The following is a 16,151-nucleotide window of genomic DNA, read 5'->3' as shown; positions in this document are numbered from 1 at the left end:
GTTACAGCCCGCACGGCACGCACACCGTTGTATAACAAACTCTGTCTCCTCGCTTATGTTCATTGTTCACACGGTCAGACCTGTACTCACAGCCAGGATTGGAAGTTTGTTGTTGTTGAGCAATCTGAGCATCCAAGCTCCTCCGATGGTTTACTGTAGGTCATTAAGGCGTCCTCTCTGCGCCTTATGCCATATGGAACATATTTGGCTATAGGGCCATCGCAGATTTGTCTTGGGAAACTTGTGGGAGCCAATCAAAGTTGGGCTCTCATAGACTTTACTATAGAGTGAAATAATACAAAAAATAAATATACTTTATTAAGTAGCATGTGAGGGGTCAAACTAGGTGTTTTTCAGGATTCTGAATCCAAGCATTTGTTTTGCACGAAAAACATTCCTTTCCGAGAAACGGACGCCACAAAACTGATGACGTCATTTCATGTGAGACTGTGATTACTGTGATTACATTTTCTTTACACCAGATGGGTACAAAAAAGAAGAAAAAAAAGAAAAAACAAGAAGGGTGACAGGAGTGAGAGCGAATAGTACCGAAGAAACATAACGCTTAGTTGGCACCACTTGAATCAACGTCACAGCCTGTTTTAGGATGTTTTTTTTTACCAAATACACCTAAGGGTGACGTCTTGGCTATCTGGCCGGTGATGTATATCGGACCAGTCACCCATATATGGAGATCCACGTATATGGAGATATCTGTAAGACCCCAAACATGCTTACTCAGTTATTCGTTAAGTGAAAGTCTTATGACGTCTATGACATCTGACATCATACATACAATCCCTTTTATGCCCATATATGGAGGTCCCTGTCTGTAGGACCAGCCACACAGATACAGGCTGCCTTGGCCATCTGTCTTGGCCATAAATGGATTATATTAGTGTGGTATGTGGCCGATGTGGACTCCATACATGGGCATTCCCATATCATAGATATGGGCTTAGTTAATACTGATGACATCAGGGATCTCCATATAAGGGCATAAAAGGGATTCTGTTAGTGTGGTTCCCCTGACATCTTCGTGTTGACAGATTGTCAAACCGAGCGGCACGCGGATCCGTGACACAGAGACAAGATGTGATGGTTTTCATAGTTAACTGTGACCTACGGTCGCAATAATACTTGACAAGTTGTGAGTTTGACAAGTTGTGATGTGAGCTTGTATGTAGATGGTCTACTCCCCCTGCATAGCGATGCTAGGGTTCAAGTGGTTAAACTTACTGAAGTGTGGGTGATCTTCAGGTTCCTCCTGTTTAATAGAAATGGCCCTGGCTGAGTCTGGAGAGTTCATCTTCTTCACCTGCAGTCTGGACTCCACACACTGGTCTGAAATGAAGCAATTCAACAAGGACGTTAATAACCTCAGAACTACTGGTGTCAGGAATATGAAAATAATGGTCTCAAGTGAAAGTAGCCAATCTGCTTTGAATGTTTCCGCAACCATGCTTCCTTCTATGCCCAAGCCCACCAACAATTATACTCTCCAGTCCACCCTTTACTGTTATGTGTCATGGGTTTTAGAAATGGTTTAATGTAAAACAGGGGAAGCATAGGATACAAATAATTGTAGTTTAAAAAAAGAAAATCACACCTAGTGCAAATCGAGAGGTGCTATTTATGAGTTAATTTCATTAAGCGCCATGCAAAGCATGGCCAATATGACCCTGGGCGGCGACGTCCAAAGAGGTAAATGGCCCCAGACACAAAAAGGGATTGACACTAAGGCTTGCCCACCTGCCCCCGGCAGGTAAATAAAACTTTCGGGCCGGTGAAGTTTGCTTTCAGGTTTCCCCGACTGGGCAAGTGCTCATTTGAGAGGGTACCAGTGTTTCCCCTAGCCAGAAGCTGAAGGAGTGGGGGAGAATTGTGTGTGTGGGGGGGGGGGGGGGGGGGGGGGCTTCTGAGCTACAGACCCATAAGGTTCTATTTGGTTCATAACTATCTATCATTTGGCTGGGGCCTGGGGACCCCCTGGAACTCCCTCAAGGACCCCTCGGGGTCCCCGGACCCCACTTTGAGAACCAATCCTACTCACCAGTGGTGGAAAAAGTACAGTATCAACATTCTAATGTAGACATACTGGGTTACAACTTACAAGTAGATGTAGAATAAAACATGTAGTGGAATGAGTAAAGGTACAAAAGTATTGGTGTCAAAATAAACTTAAAGATCCACTGTCACGCCCCGAAATTATAATAGTATGATACAGTAGGATACAGCAGGTCACGTGGTCTTTTTTAAAACGGTCTGAAATCTCTGAATCAAATGATCCCATCCCCCGTAGCGCAGCCCCCTCCACTCGGAGGAGTAGAGAGACCAGACAGGAGACAGCCTGGCCAGCAGATATGGGATTTATGGCTATTTGAAGTGAGCTGGATCTCTGAAATTGAGTACTTTTCCCACCACTGTTCCCTACTGTGAACCGAGTCATATCGTTCATTTCAAAGAGCCGTTCAAAAGACTTGATTCGTTCGCGAACGTCACATCTAATACTGGCCAGCCGGCAGCCGCACGGCACGCAGTTCGAGGATACTTGAGTTCGAGCGCAGTTGCCCAACTCAGTGAAAACATCGTGTTTTTCATTTCAATGAATAAACATAAACAAGCATATTCCCATGAACAATGGGGAAGTAACAACCAGTAACCACCGGAAATATAATTTCTATAGCCACAGATTTATATATAAATGTGTGTCTTTAGCTGGTTAGCTTTAGTGCTAGCCCAGCTAGCTAGCCCTGGGGGAGCAGAGAAGTTGTGAGGGCTGACTGAGAGCGAGCCTGCGGGCGATGGGAAGAAAATGTACATTGTGCAGACATACAGTAAGTAACAGTCAATTAATTAATTTGATTGGCTTATCGTGCATTCCCACAATGACATCAAACAAATATTAAGTTGTTTTTAATATAATTTCTTAAGGTGACAGTAACTCTTAAGGTGGCATAACCCCTTTAAGTACTAAAAGTAAAAGTTCTCAGTAATCATAACAGTTTCCAAATGTATAAAAAATGAAAACTTAAGTACTAAAAGTAAAAGTTCTCAGTAATTATAACAGTTTCCAAATGTATAAATTTTTTAAAATCCTTTAAAAATAGCAGATCTATAGCCATCATGTCATAAATGTAGTGGAGTAGAAGTAAAAGTATTGAGAATTTGAAATACTCCTATAGTACTTAAGTACAGTACTTGTAAAGTAAATGTAGACTACTAGTTTGTCTACTAGTTACTTTACACCACTGCTACACACTCTGTGTGTGCATGTATGAAAGAACAACAGCAAAGTTTATTTCTGACTAGTCAACAATGTTTGTTGCCTAATGACAGTGTTGGTGATGCATCCCTCGTTTCTATTCCACATCTAACCAGTGAGAGAATGACAACCGTGTTAGCACTTAGCTCTCTTTAGCATGCGACAAGTAAGCCTACTATTGCCCAACAGCGGTAAACTACATGATTCAGACCCGTCGCTGAGGCACTGCTTTTATCCACAGCCCAAATCTTCTAATTGTACACACCAGTAGCAAATATGCTAACGAGGGGCAAAGACGTAGTCAGCTCAGAATCAGAGGTGCTCAGCGCCACGTAGTATATGTCATTGTGTATTTTTAGGAATTTTTCATATAGATTCTTGTAAACCATGTTTTTTCTGTTCTATAGACCCAGTTGGATACATAAAAAACGGTTTACATTTTTTTCCCCCACTCTGGCCATGTTTTGACACCATGGCAATATAATGCTGTGTGTGCCTATATTTTGTGTCTGTCTGTATCTCTGTTGACATAATTTCTCCAAATCTGCCAAGCTGATCTTCACCAAATTTGGTGCATGAGTGTATGATGTGCCCCAGAAGACCCCATAACATTTTGGCAATGATTCTCCTATAGGTGGCGCTACAGCAACCAATTCAAAAAGCAAATTCATGATTACTTACAAGCTACCTGTCCAATTTTAATCAAACTTGCTGGGTTGTTGCACCATAGACTAGGGCTGTGAAAATGTGCCAAAAATAGCATTCGAATATTCGGCCGAAAATCCACCGTTGATTCGAATATTCGAAAATATCGAATAATTCGAAGCATTCGCAATTCGAAGCTGTTTATTCTAATCTTTTTTTCTTCTTTTTTTTTAAGAAACCTTTTTCTTTAATTATTTATTTTATTTGCATTGTTATATTGCTGTTGGTGTACTGACATATTAACGTGTTTATTATTGTGATGTGTTATCTGCTTATTGTAAATCGCTTTGGATTAAAAGCATCTGCTAAGATGCCTAAACTGTAAACTGTAGAGACAGTCGCGGTCGTGCAGCCAGGTCCGCGTTGGTCAGGGACGTGCCGTGCAAAGAATGTTAAGAGAGGCAGGGGCTGACATTTCTAAAAGGGCATTTTGGCGGACAATTCTCTCTTAAAAGGGCAGGGGCTCAAGCCCCGTTTGATGTCTGTGTGCACGCAGCTGCCAGCATAGCATCGTCGTTGCGAAGCGTCACACTCACAGCAGCAGCCTGTGATGGAGTTGGAACAACCACGACATGAAACGAGCAATTATAATCACACCAATGGAGTATGTTTTGGTTTGAACCAAATTAGGTAGTCTACAACTTCTACAAGAGTGTGACGGAGGGAGTTTTACCGTGGCTGCGTGCGGGGAGAATAACTCGTGAGAGAAGAAATCCATGCTTTGTGTTTTTCGGTGGAGAAGTCTCGTTGTCCGGCTTCCCGTCACTACCAAATGCGTCGCCCGTTTCAGATAGACTCGTTAATCATTCTGAATCAAGTTTAAAAGCACTGCAAGGCGAGTGCATCTCTCCACCGTCGGAATGGAGAGAGCTCCCCTCCCCTGCGCGGAGCGGACGACGGCCATGCAGTGACAGTATGAATGGAAAGTTAAGCAGCTGGAGGTTTATTCTTCGCCGTATGACGGTGTTGCTAAATAGGCACCCTTAATGTACAAGCCCACAGCGTATTGGATCAGCGACGCATTGTGGACTTGTAGATCAGCCCACTTTTGCAGCAGCTAATGGAGACTTCTGCCTTGCGAGACCAGGGACCTTTTAACGTTCCATGCGCCCAGAATCTCGCGAGAAGTGCGGTAGATTTTTTTTAATTAAATATAAATTAATTCGAAGCTCAAGATTTTACTTTCGAATATTCTTTTATTGTTAACATTCGAACGAATATTCGAATAAAGAATATTCTTTCACACCCCTACCATAGACTGAGGCACATGCCCAGCAAATTTGACCACAATCTACCTGTAGGTGGCGCTACAGCCACAGATTCAATATGCAAACACACAATGGTGCAAAAGCTACCAAACGATTTTTAACAAATAACTTATTTAATCAGAAACAGAAATTGTTTAATTTCAATTCAAAGGGTTTATTTGTCTCGAACCTTTGATAAAATGTGATAAAATGAATCCTTGATAATAAGAGAACTAAAATAATAATAATACCCAAAAGGAACGCTCAACAGTACCCATTCTCAACTTAACAAAGAATCAATCACTGTAGGCATCATCATCATCATCATCATCACTCTCAGCGTCGTCATTTGGAAGATTATTACATGAATCTTCTGCAGCTTCACATTTGCAGAGCTCTGTGCATGGAAGATTATTGACTTTGCAAGAACAGCGGCCGGTGCATTTGCTGGCAACACATGCACACTTGACTAGTTCTACGACGGCCTCTGGTGCAGGTGGAAACTTTGAGACTACAGGGACACAACTTCCATCCGTTTGCTGCCATAGTGGATCTAAAACCTTTGGCTGAGCTGCAATGTCTTGTGCTCATACATTGGCTTGCCAATGTGCTCGCAGGATATGTTCTATGATGGACCCTTGCATTGGACATATCTTTTCCACACCTTGATTGGCCTTGAGCTGTTTAGACATACATCTGCTCCAATGAGGCTAGGTGCAAGAGCCAATTCTGATCACGAGTACTTCGTATGAACTGGAGAAGATTGTTGACCTGCTTCATATATATATATACGAGCCCATTTGTACATCGGGTACTTCTCATTCTCACTGTCAAATTGGTCAAGTTCCATCAGCTGCAGATCAGATATCATGTTGACCAGTGTGCCATGGGCTTCAGAAACACCTAGTCCATTTTCACACGCTTTTCTCTGATCTTCGAGTGCAGACGTCAGTTTCTGGTGTAGCACTGGGTGCTGTTCGAAGAATGCTTCAATCCACAAGTCAAATAGAACTTGCAGTGTGATCTGGTGAGCTTCCAAGGCTCTGTTGTGGTGCTTGCCATTCAGTATTTGTACAACTGTAACACTGCTATATAGACCGGATTCAACCCAAGCTTCATCCAGACCACTCCCTTCAAGGGTTGCTCCGAGACATCGTACAGCACACAGCACGACACGGAAGGCAGTAAGGCACCTGAACTTGCTATGATGATGGATTGGAACTGTTGGTCAAGGAAGCTCAGTTTTCTAACTCTTTCGTACAAGTCCATGTCTAACCAAACAAGTATAGGCTCAACATCCTGAGTGTCTTCCATCATCAACTTGTTGAGCTTGTAGAGCTGAGTCAATGCTGTAGTAAGGGTTGTCCATTCATGGGCTGGTGCATTTATGAGAGGCAGTGAATGCACTCGGACAAGTGTCATAGATTCAGTTTTGGTTGCTGACACACGCATAAGTGAATTGTATGCCGTCCAGACAAGCACAGGCTGTTGTTGAACATGACTGTCATCATGCGACTCGGCTGGGTCACTTGTTGGTTTGGCATCAGTGCGATCGATCGGAATGGCGAACCAACAGCTAGAACATCAGTTGCAGGTATTTTGATCTCCTTCTCATTCATTCCCAATTTGAAGTGTGGATATTGTGGACTGTTGTGAGGCTTAGGAGCCCCTTTTATCCAGCTTGATATCAATGGGATGACAGTCTTGGGTACATCCTCCAATGGCCCTGTTCCATTGCTCTGTGTGGGGATTGCATACTCTGTTACTTCCGCATTTTCCTCCCTTCTGGGTTCCTGTTGATACACAGCCATAGCTGTTGCATGGAATGAATTTCTTTCATTGTATGTATCAACATCTGCATCCAGGTTGTCGATGGAGAAACGCAGCCACTTCTTATTTTGTAGTCCAGGTGGTAGATAGCTTCCATTATTACTCTCCATATTCCTCTGTACTCCTTCTGAGATTTGAGCAACACACTGCTTGACTCGTCTGTATGGAACTCCTATACCGGCATGAGAAAGTAAATTGGACAGTTTCTGGCTTCTATATTTGTGTTCACAATACAGTGAAATGCCGAGTGTGATAGGAGTTTCAATTGTCGATCGAAATGTTGCATCTGGGGTCTTTGGGTCATGCAACATTTGACTATTAGATTTGTGGGCTTGAACAATCTGCTGAGATATGATTGATGCAGATCATCGTCCTGAAAGTCCTGTGTTTGATTCTTGAATCTGTTGCTGTAGCGCCACCTATAGGTGGATTGTGGTCACATTTTCGTAGGTTGTGCCTCAGCTCATGATGCAACAACACATCAAATTTGATAAAAATTGGAAGAGTAGTTTGTAAGTAACCATGAATTTGCTTTTTTAATTGGTTGCTGTAGCGCCACCTATGGGCCGATCATGGTGGAAATTTTAAGGGGTCTTCTGGGACATACCATACACTTGTGCACCACATTTGGTGAAAATCTGCCAGGCAGATTTGAAGAAATGATGTCGACATAAATACAGACAGACATAAAATATTGCCTCACACTGCCATATGTTGCCATGGTGCCAAAATAGTGCCAGGGTGGGGGAAAAAAATGTAAACCATCTTTTTTGTGTCCTACTGGGTCCATAGAACAGAAAAAACATGGTTTACAAGAATCTATATGAAAAATTCCAATAACTTCTTTTTGCTACATAACTACATACACTAACGAGGCAGCTGCCTGACTGACTGACTGACTGACTGGACTTAATGAGAGAGGGGAGGGGGAGAAACTAGACATATACATCTCCTTCCAACCGTATGTAAGCGAGAGAAGTTAGAACGATATGCTTCACATGAGCGCTACATTGTCGTGGGGGGAAAAACATCTTAAAAAAAAAAAAAAAAAATCTAAAAAAAAAAAAAAAAAAAAGTGAAAGTGAAAATCATACAGTGGCGGCCCTATTTGAAGCAGCGGCGGCCCACCACTGCTTAATGCATGTAGGGGAAACACTGGGGTACGCAACCGTCTACACACAACCTGAGATATCTCTCTAAATACCTGAATGTGGCCAGCGTGCTCTGTCTTCTGGACTGTGGAATGTAAAATAAGAGCACTGTTTACCTGTAATGTTCTGTTTTTACTGTTGCTACACTTAAAAATGTAAAATAACAAGTGTGAAACCATAGCCATTTTAAATCATAGCTATGTAGGTATCAGTTATTTGGATTTGTAAGTATTGAGGTACAGTATGACATTTTTTATCGCACAGACCCAGAAAGTTAAGAAATACATGTAAGTGTTAAATTGAGCGGTAATTAAAATATAATGGATGATTTACTTTATGGGCAAGTGGGCATAACCTTTGGGCAAGTAGAACATGACCTGTACTTGCCCGACGGGTAAGTGCCTCTGAGACCTGCACATATTATTATATATTTTTTTGATTGGTTCAGGCTACGTCGCAACGCAATGGCTGATGCTCCAAATGCGGACATCAAGCGGTCCATCGTTATTTTGACCTCATGGTGGCGCTAGAAGATCAAGGTCAATGGAAAACTTGGTTAGGGTTAATCTTCCATGAAGCATGAATGCTGATCATGCAAGTTTCATGACAATCTGCCCATTACAGATTGTCATGAAGTGGAGAGTTTGGCCAAAAGATGGCGCCAGAGGAAAGGCCATTTAATCTAGGATTAATCTCTGCAGCACCAAAGTATTTATTTTTATTTTTTATTAATAGATCTCTATTCGGATAGGAATTGCCTTCATAAACACATTAGCACTACTGTAACACTCCCCCTTCCCTCAATGACCATACATGAAGCTAGATAGCATTTTTAGGTTTTACCTAAAACTGCTAGTGTTCTACCTGACATACTGTAATATCATGCTTATTTTGACGTGTATTACCTGCTTATTGTCGCTTTGGATTAAACTCTAAACTGTTAACATCGCTGCAGAAAGACAAGATTTAGGTTTTAACTGTTATAATTCATAACCTTTAAGGTACTTTTTCACCACAATACGTTTTGCATTTTGTCTTTATGTGGGAAATATAATTAATATCATAATGTTATTATCGCTCTGGATTAAGAGTGTTTGCTAAATGCAACACTAGAGTTTTATTTTTATTTTTTAATCTAGGGTTGCAATACCTCCCATAGGCAGCCAATGCATCAAAACAGTTTTTTGCTATCTGATTGTATTAAACGACTTCAAACTCACCAATATTGGGGCTGTAATATGGAAAGCTTTGAGTATCGTCTTTCTATCTGCAAAGTGTTTGTTTCATAAAAACCCAACGTAGACATGTTATGAGTTATATCTGACTGACAATAACAATAAATCCGAGCAGACATGTTTTTTTTCCCTACGTTTTGAACTTCGGAAGCGCCGCTGCCTCCTACTTACAATAACATGAATAATACAATGTCATCCATGGTGATGACTGCATTCAAACACGCACTGACATTTGGGGCCTCAACTGCTATGTGCGAGAATGCTTTTTCCACGCTGAAGAATGTATTTTCTGAGCACCGACGCAGCATGCTGCACACACGAAAAGCCAATCTGATCCAACTGGCATTCGAGAATGACCTCAGTTCTCAAACAGGAGAATGCAGCTCTACTGAGTAAAGCCTGACAAGGGCGACATCAGATTTTGTATTTATTTTTTGCTTAAAAGCCTATTTGATTTTTTCATAGGCATGTCGCATATGTATATATTTGTATTATTACTATTATACATTTTTACAATTTTTACTTTTTTACTATTGAGAAGCAGACTTTAACTGTTTTTATTTTGACTCTTGCTTGGCAATGTAAAAAGATGTTTTCTCATGTCAATAAGCCAATAAATCACCTTTGAATTGTAATGTAATTGTATGCCATTACTTTTTGCATAGCTTTTCGGCGTCAAGCCTTTCTCAGCGTGGGAGGAACTTATCAAGATAATATCAAATATAACTAGAAGCAGTGCTCTTCCGAGCACAGGTCTCCACCAGGCCGTGCGTCCTGGTGGTGCAATCCTGCAAACTTTGGAAGCTAATATTAGCCAATCAGGATGGCATATGAAATATCAGACGGATCGGACTTGATCACATGACTATAGAGATACTGTGTACCGATTTGCGTGATTTTTGGATAAAATCTCAAGGAGTAATATCCAAAAATGTGTTTTACATAAGTCGGCCCAAAGGTGGCGCTATAAAAGGCTTATGTGAAAAATGCAGGGCAAATGTTTATCCTTAGCTTCTAGGGAGTGCGCTTGCAAAGTTTGAAACTGATCGGTGGAGTTATAGGTAAAACCACAAATCGGCCTGTTATAGCGCCACCATGAGGCTGATTTAAAAAAAATAAGTTGCGTTTCTTCCTCGGCCTAGTGGGAACGTGTGTGCGCGATTTCATGATAATCGCACTTTGCGTTTGTGATTTGAGGCATTTTGTTCAAAACGGCTCAATCCTACAAACTTTGGAAGCCAATCTTAGCCAATCAGGATGGAATATGCAAAATCGGATAGATCCGTGTCGATCACATGACTGTCGAGAGACTGCCTACCGATTTGTATGATTTTTGGACAAAATCTGTAAGAGTAGTGCACAGAAATGTGTTTTGCGAACATCGGCCACTAGGTGGCGCTAGAAAAGGCCCATTTGAAAAATCTAGGGCAGAGGTTCTAGATTGGCATCCAGGGAATGTGTGTGCTCACTTTGGCAGCGATCGGGCCAACGGCAACTGAGATTAGGTGCTCACAAACTGCGAGGACGCACGGACGGCCACAAACTTTGGAAGCCAATCTTAGCCAATCAGGATGGAATATGCAAAATCGGACAGATCCGTGTCGATCACATGACTGTCGAGATACTGCCTACCGATTTGTATGATTTTTGGACAAAATCTGTAAGAGTAGTGCACAGAAATGTGTTTTGCGAACATCGGCCACTAGGTGGCGCTAGAAAAGGCCCATTTGAAAAATTTAGGGCAGAGGTTCTAGATTGGCATCCAGGGAATGTGTGTGCTCACTTTGGCAGCGATCAGGCCAACGGTGACTGAGATTAGGTGCTCACAAACTGCGAGGACGCACGTTTTGCGAACATCGGCCACTAGGTGGCGCTAGAAAAGGCCTATTTGAAAAATTGAAGGCAGAGGTTCTAGATTGGCATCCAGGGAATGTGTGTGCTCACTTTGGCAGCGACCGGGCCAACGGCGACTGAGATTTGGTGCTCACAAACTGCGAGGACGCACGGACGCACGGACGCACGGACACACGGACGGACACACGGACGGACGGAGGGGAAAACATACTCCCCCCCAAGCCTTCGGCTGGTGGAGACAATAATAAAACAAAGCTTCCGATTGTTTTGCTAATGCTGATTGTTGGTTTAATTGTCTGGCTGTCGTTGCCGTTCACAACTGGTAAAAACCTAGCCCAACCCTACCCTCCCTGCCCCTTCCTTGTATATACTGTACATACTGATTGTTTAGACTTACTGTTACCTGCCCCTTCCCTGTATATATTGTATATACTGTACTTACTGATTGTATAGACCTACTGTTTTCTTTTTTTTCTTTACATATCTACTGCATAGTACTGTGTTCTATTTGTCTGTCATTCAATGTTATATGAGATACTTTAATGGTTTCCTGTTGAAATAAGCTTAGTCTTTTCATGGATCTCCTTTTAGTAGACCTTGTACCAGTGAACTGTACCGTCATGAATCTGTACATTTTCCTATGCAAACTTCTAATAAAGCCTTCAATCAATCAATCAATCAAAAGCCTGCACAGTGGGCACAGTCTATATATAGACAGGCTACAGGGGGCGCTGCTGCAGCTGCCACGCTTTATTGGACATACATTTTCTTTTTAAATATAATGGCCATCCTTCACTTAAAAGGGGGGCACCCTCAGCCATTGTGGGCACCAGCCGGCCTGCCTCCTAGTTACATTTAGAACCATGAGCTGGTACACAGGACCGCTCAGTGACTTCCCACGAGAAAAAAAATAATCATAACATGTAGCCTGGCTCCAGCCAATAGACCCGCCCACACTCTGAGTGAACTGGCGTCGAGTCGGAAATCAGGCTACATAACATGTCTACGGTGGGTTATGACTCCAAGCTTTCCATACAGCCCTTAATATTAAATAATTTCGACCACACGGTCACTGGGACACCTACACTACACGAGAACAACAACAACAATAAAACAACAACGTACCTTCTCCCAGAATTATCCTGGTAGAAAACACACTTTAACGCCTCTAAAGTAGGGATTCCAGTCTCCACTGCTTTAGTAGCTTCTTTGAACTTGGTGTGTAAAATAAATTGCGACTGCGAGCCAGCCTGTCACATCACATTGCTTTGTATGCTGGCTGACAGTGGTTGAGGCTCTGGTAGCCCTGAATACAGGACTCTCATATACATGAGAGTCCTGGTGCCGCCTCAACATGAGGAGTAGTGGGCAATCGAGCCCTCAACGGTTTGAGCTAGGAACGTCAGATTTCAAAAATAAACTGCTTACCCAAGCCAACTTTGCTAACGATTTGACGCCGCACAACGTTCATTACACGCCGCTCCCCGGTTGTTGAATAAAACGCATTTTTGTCCGAAATTATTTTGCTTAACATAGGACGTCCGCCTCTAGTGGACAGTCGCGTCATCGCATCATCTCCGTTCACTACAATGATCAACCGGAGATGACGCGACTGTCCACTAGAGGCGGACGTCCTATGTTAAGCAAAATAATTTCGGACAAAAATGCTTTTTATTCAACAATCCGGTAGCGGCGTGTAATGAACGTTGTGCGGCGTCAAATTGTTATCAAAGTTGGCTTAGGTAAGCACTTTATTTTTGAAATCTGACGTTCCTAGCTCAAACCGTTAAGGGCTCGATTGCCCACTACTCCTCATGTTGAGGCGGCACCAGGACTCTCATGTATATGAGAGTCCTGTATTCAGGGCTAAGGCTCTGGCTGCTAATGATGCTAATGCTCATATCATATGTTGTTGGAAGAGACTAACTAACACAGTCTTACTAGTTTACATAGAAAGGAGACATTAGTGGATTGGATTCACTCACTGTGACGCAGACGCGTGAATTGGGAACTAAGCGGAGGTTTTGGCCAAACACGCCGTCCTGAGTGTTTGTTAAATTTAAACCATGCTTTAAACCCGGACGAGAGAAGGTGACGGAAACGGTCCCCGTCCAGTGGCGTCAGTTCGTAAAAGGCTAAGGTATGGCAACATATTTGGTGTCTTGCACGCGCGCGAAGACACCATAGTACCTAGCAACAGACACAATGCAGTTATTTAAAAAATGCTCCCTCTGTAACCAAGGTATAGCAGCTGTCATAGCTTGCCATACCCAATTGACGCCTCTGTCCCCGTCCTTCCCTCTATCTTGTCCGGGTTGAAACACGGTACACCCATTCAATTCCCCCCCAGAAGTAGGCTACCAAAATTGCTGGTTTTGATTGATTGATTGATTGATTGATTGATTGATTGATTGATTGAATATTTTATTTGCAGTTCGCATAGGGAAAGTGCAGGACAGTTGGCCTACAGTTCAGATACAAGGTCTAGTATTACTGTATTAGGATTTAAAGTTAAACCCAAGAAAGCATGGGGCTTGTTTGATAACTGGTCTACTCACTGTGTACTTTTATCCCACTACATTTATTTGAACATTTTAGTTAGGCTACTAGTTACTTTTCAGATATAAGTTATAATATTTTAAAACATACATTAACCACTTTAGCCATGTTTTATACCTAGCCAATCTACAAGCTCACAACGCGTCGCATCGCAGCACGTTGTGAGCTGTTGTAGATCGGCTATTTTCAAACATTTTGTACTTTTACTTTTGGTACTTTAAAGGAGGACATCACCACTTTTTAACCTATCTTCATATATAATTGAAGATAGGTTTTCTTTTTGATTGATTGATTGAAGACTTTATTAGAAGTTTGCATAGGAAAAGGTACAGTTTCATGACGGTACAGTTCACTGGTACAAGGTCTACTAAAAGGAGATCCATGAAAAGACTAAGCTTATTTCCACTGGAAACCATTGAAGTATCTCATATAACATTGAATGACAGACAAATAGAACACAGTACTATGCAGTAGTTAAAGAAAAACAAAAAAAGAAAACAGTAAGTCTGAACAAACAGTATATACAAAGAAGGGGCAGGGGAGGGTAGGGTTGGGCTAGGTTAATTTTTTTACCAGTTGCGAACGGCTGCTGCCTGTAAGTGGTTTTTCAGGGCAATTTTAAAGGATGCTAGTGATCCACACTCCTTTATGGCCTTCGGTAAGGCTTTCCACATTTTGGTGGTATAGCAGAAAAACGAGTTTGACCCTTTGTTGGTTTTTACTCTGGGTTGGAAGTGATCTGTGGCGCTGCCTCTGGTGTTATAATTATGGACATCCTTAATGTTTATAAAGTATTTTGACAGGTACTTGGGTATCATAGTGGTGTAGTGTATCTTGTACACCAGGCCTAACCTCGCCTACCAGGCTTTCTCCCGGGAGAGAGCCTGGTGTTCGTTCACAACAGACCGTTTGGGTTCCGCCTAAAGCGCGGAAACCACTAGAAGAAGCGGCGTCGCTTTGATTTGGTTCCCTCCGTTTGTTTCCCCAATCCCTTTTAAAATGCTGGAATAGCCTACGTAGTCTTGCCAGTCGCTACGAGTTGGATTAAAAGATGCACATACCAAACGAATTTTTCGAAAGCAAAACTACGCCCCATCAAGGTGTTTATTAGGTCGGCCCTAAAAGTATGTCCTTGGGTGCAGGGGAATATTTTGGGTTAAAACTGAATCCGGTTGATAGTTCCGGCCAAAGTGTAGTCCGTCTAGGACTACAACATTACGTAAAGTGGTTTCCGCTACCGACCGGATCAAACCCTGTAAAGTGAAGGGATCCCAGACTACACCAGGCCCATTGCAAGTTGCTGTACTCTGTCATCTACTCTGAGCCACCCCACTCTTAACTGGTGAGTAGCAGTGAGGTGAGTCTGATAGGGAAGGTTAAGCAGAACCCTAATTAGTTTATTCTTTTTCTTTTTCTCTCATTGGAGGGTTGTGGCTTGTGGGCAGGTCAGAAACCCATCGTCTTGTGACATCATCGATTGGGAATCCAAGCTAATAGAACATTTCTACTCCTGAAAAGTTCCAATGTTAAAGTGGAAGCCATTGTTCTCACGATACTAAAAATCAAAATATTTTTTTCAAAAATATTGATACATTTTTTTGGGGGGAAATTGATGATGTCACAAGACGATGGATTTCTGAACTTCCCACAGCTCTCCTAAGAGAGCTTGAAGTGGCAAAAAAACAAAGTGGCATAGCAGATGGTTTTAGGATCCTATAGGCTACGCTTTCCTAAATCTGTGTTGCCAAAATACCAATTATAGGGAAATAGCAACAACACGGCCACGGCCACACCTCCATGCGCAAAGAACGGAGTCGGCATAATGGGCAGAGACTTTCACGGTGTAGATTGGGGTCCCAAAGAGAAATAATTGTTCCATTTGTACACTCTCTGAGTTACAGACCCCTAAGGAATCATTTTGACCCCTGGTGGGCCCCAGGCCAGACATTGAGAAGCACTGATTTATACTCTCCATTGTTGTTGTTGTTTTTACCCAATCAAACATATTATGGGCAGAAAATACGGGGAAAATAGCTGATCTACAAGCTCATAACACATCGTGATATGGCAAATTGTCAGCTTGTAGATCAGTTATTTTAGCAGGTGGGGTGGGGCAGGGAGGGCGATATGTTTATGCTGTGAAGTTTCTTTATTATTTATGATATAAATAATAAATACAAATATTAACACAAAAAAAATAAATGTAATGATCAATCAAATTAATAAAGTGATACGTAAAGGGATATATGGAGAGTGATGCAGCTACAGTAACATGTATATGGGATTGTTTGGGGTTGAGGGCAGG

The sequence above is a fragment of the Nannobrachium achirus genome (genome assembly GCF_963921795.1).
Source record: "Nannobrachium achirus genome assembly, chromosome: 14".
NCBI lineage: Eukaryota > Metazoa > Chordata > Actinopteri > Myctophiformes > Myctophidae > Nannobrachium > Nannobrachium achirus.
Note: the sequence above shows the minus strand (reverse complement) of the source record.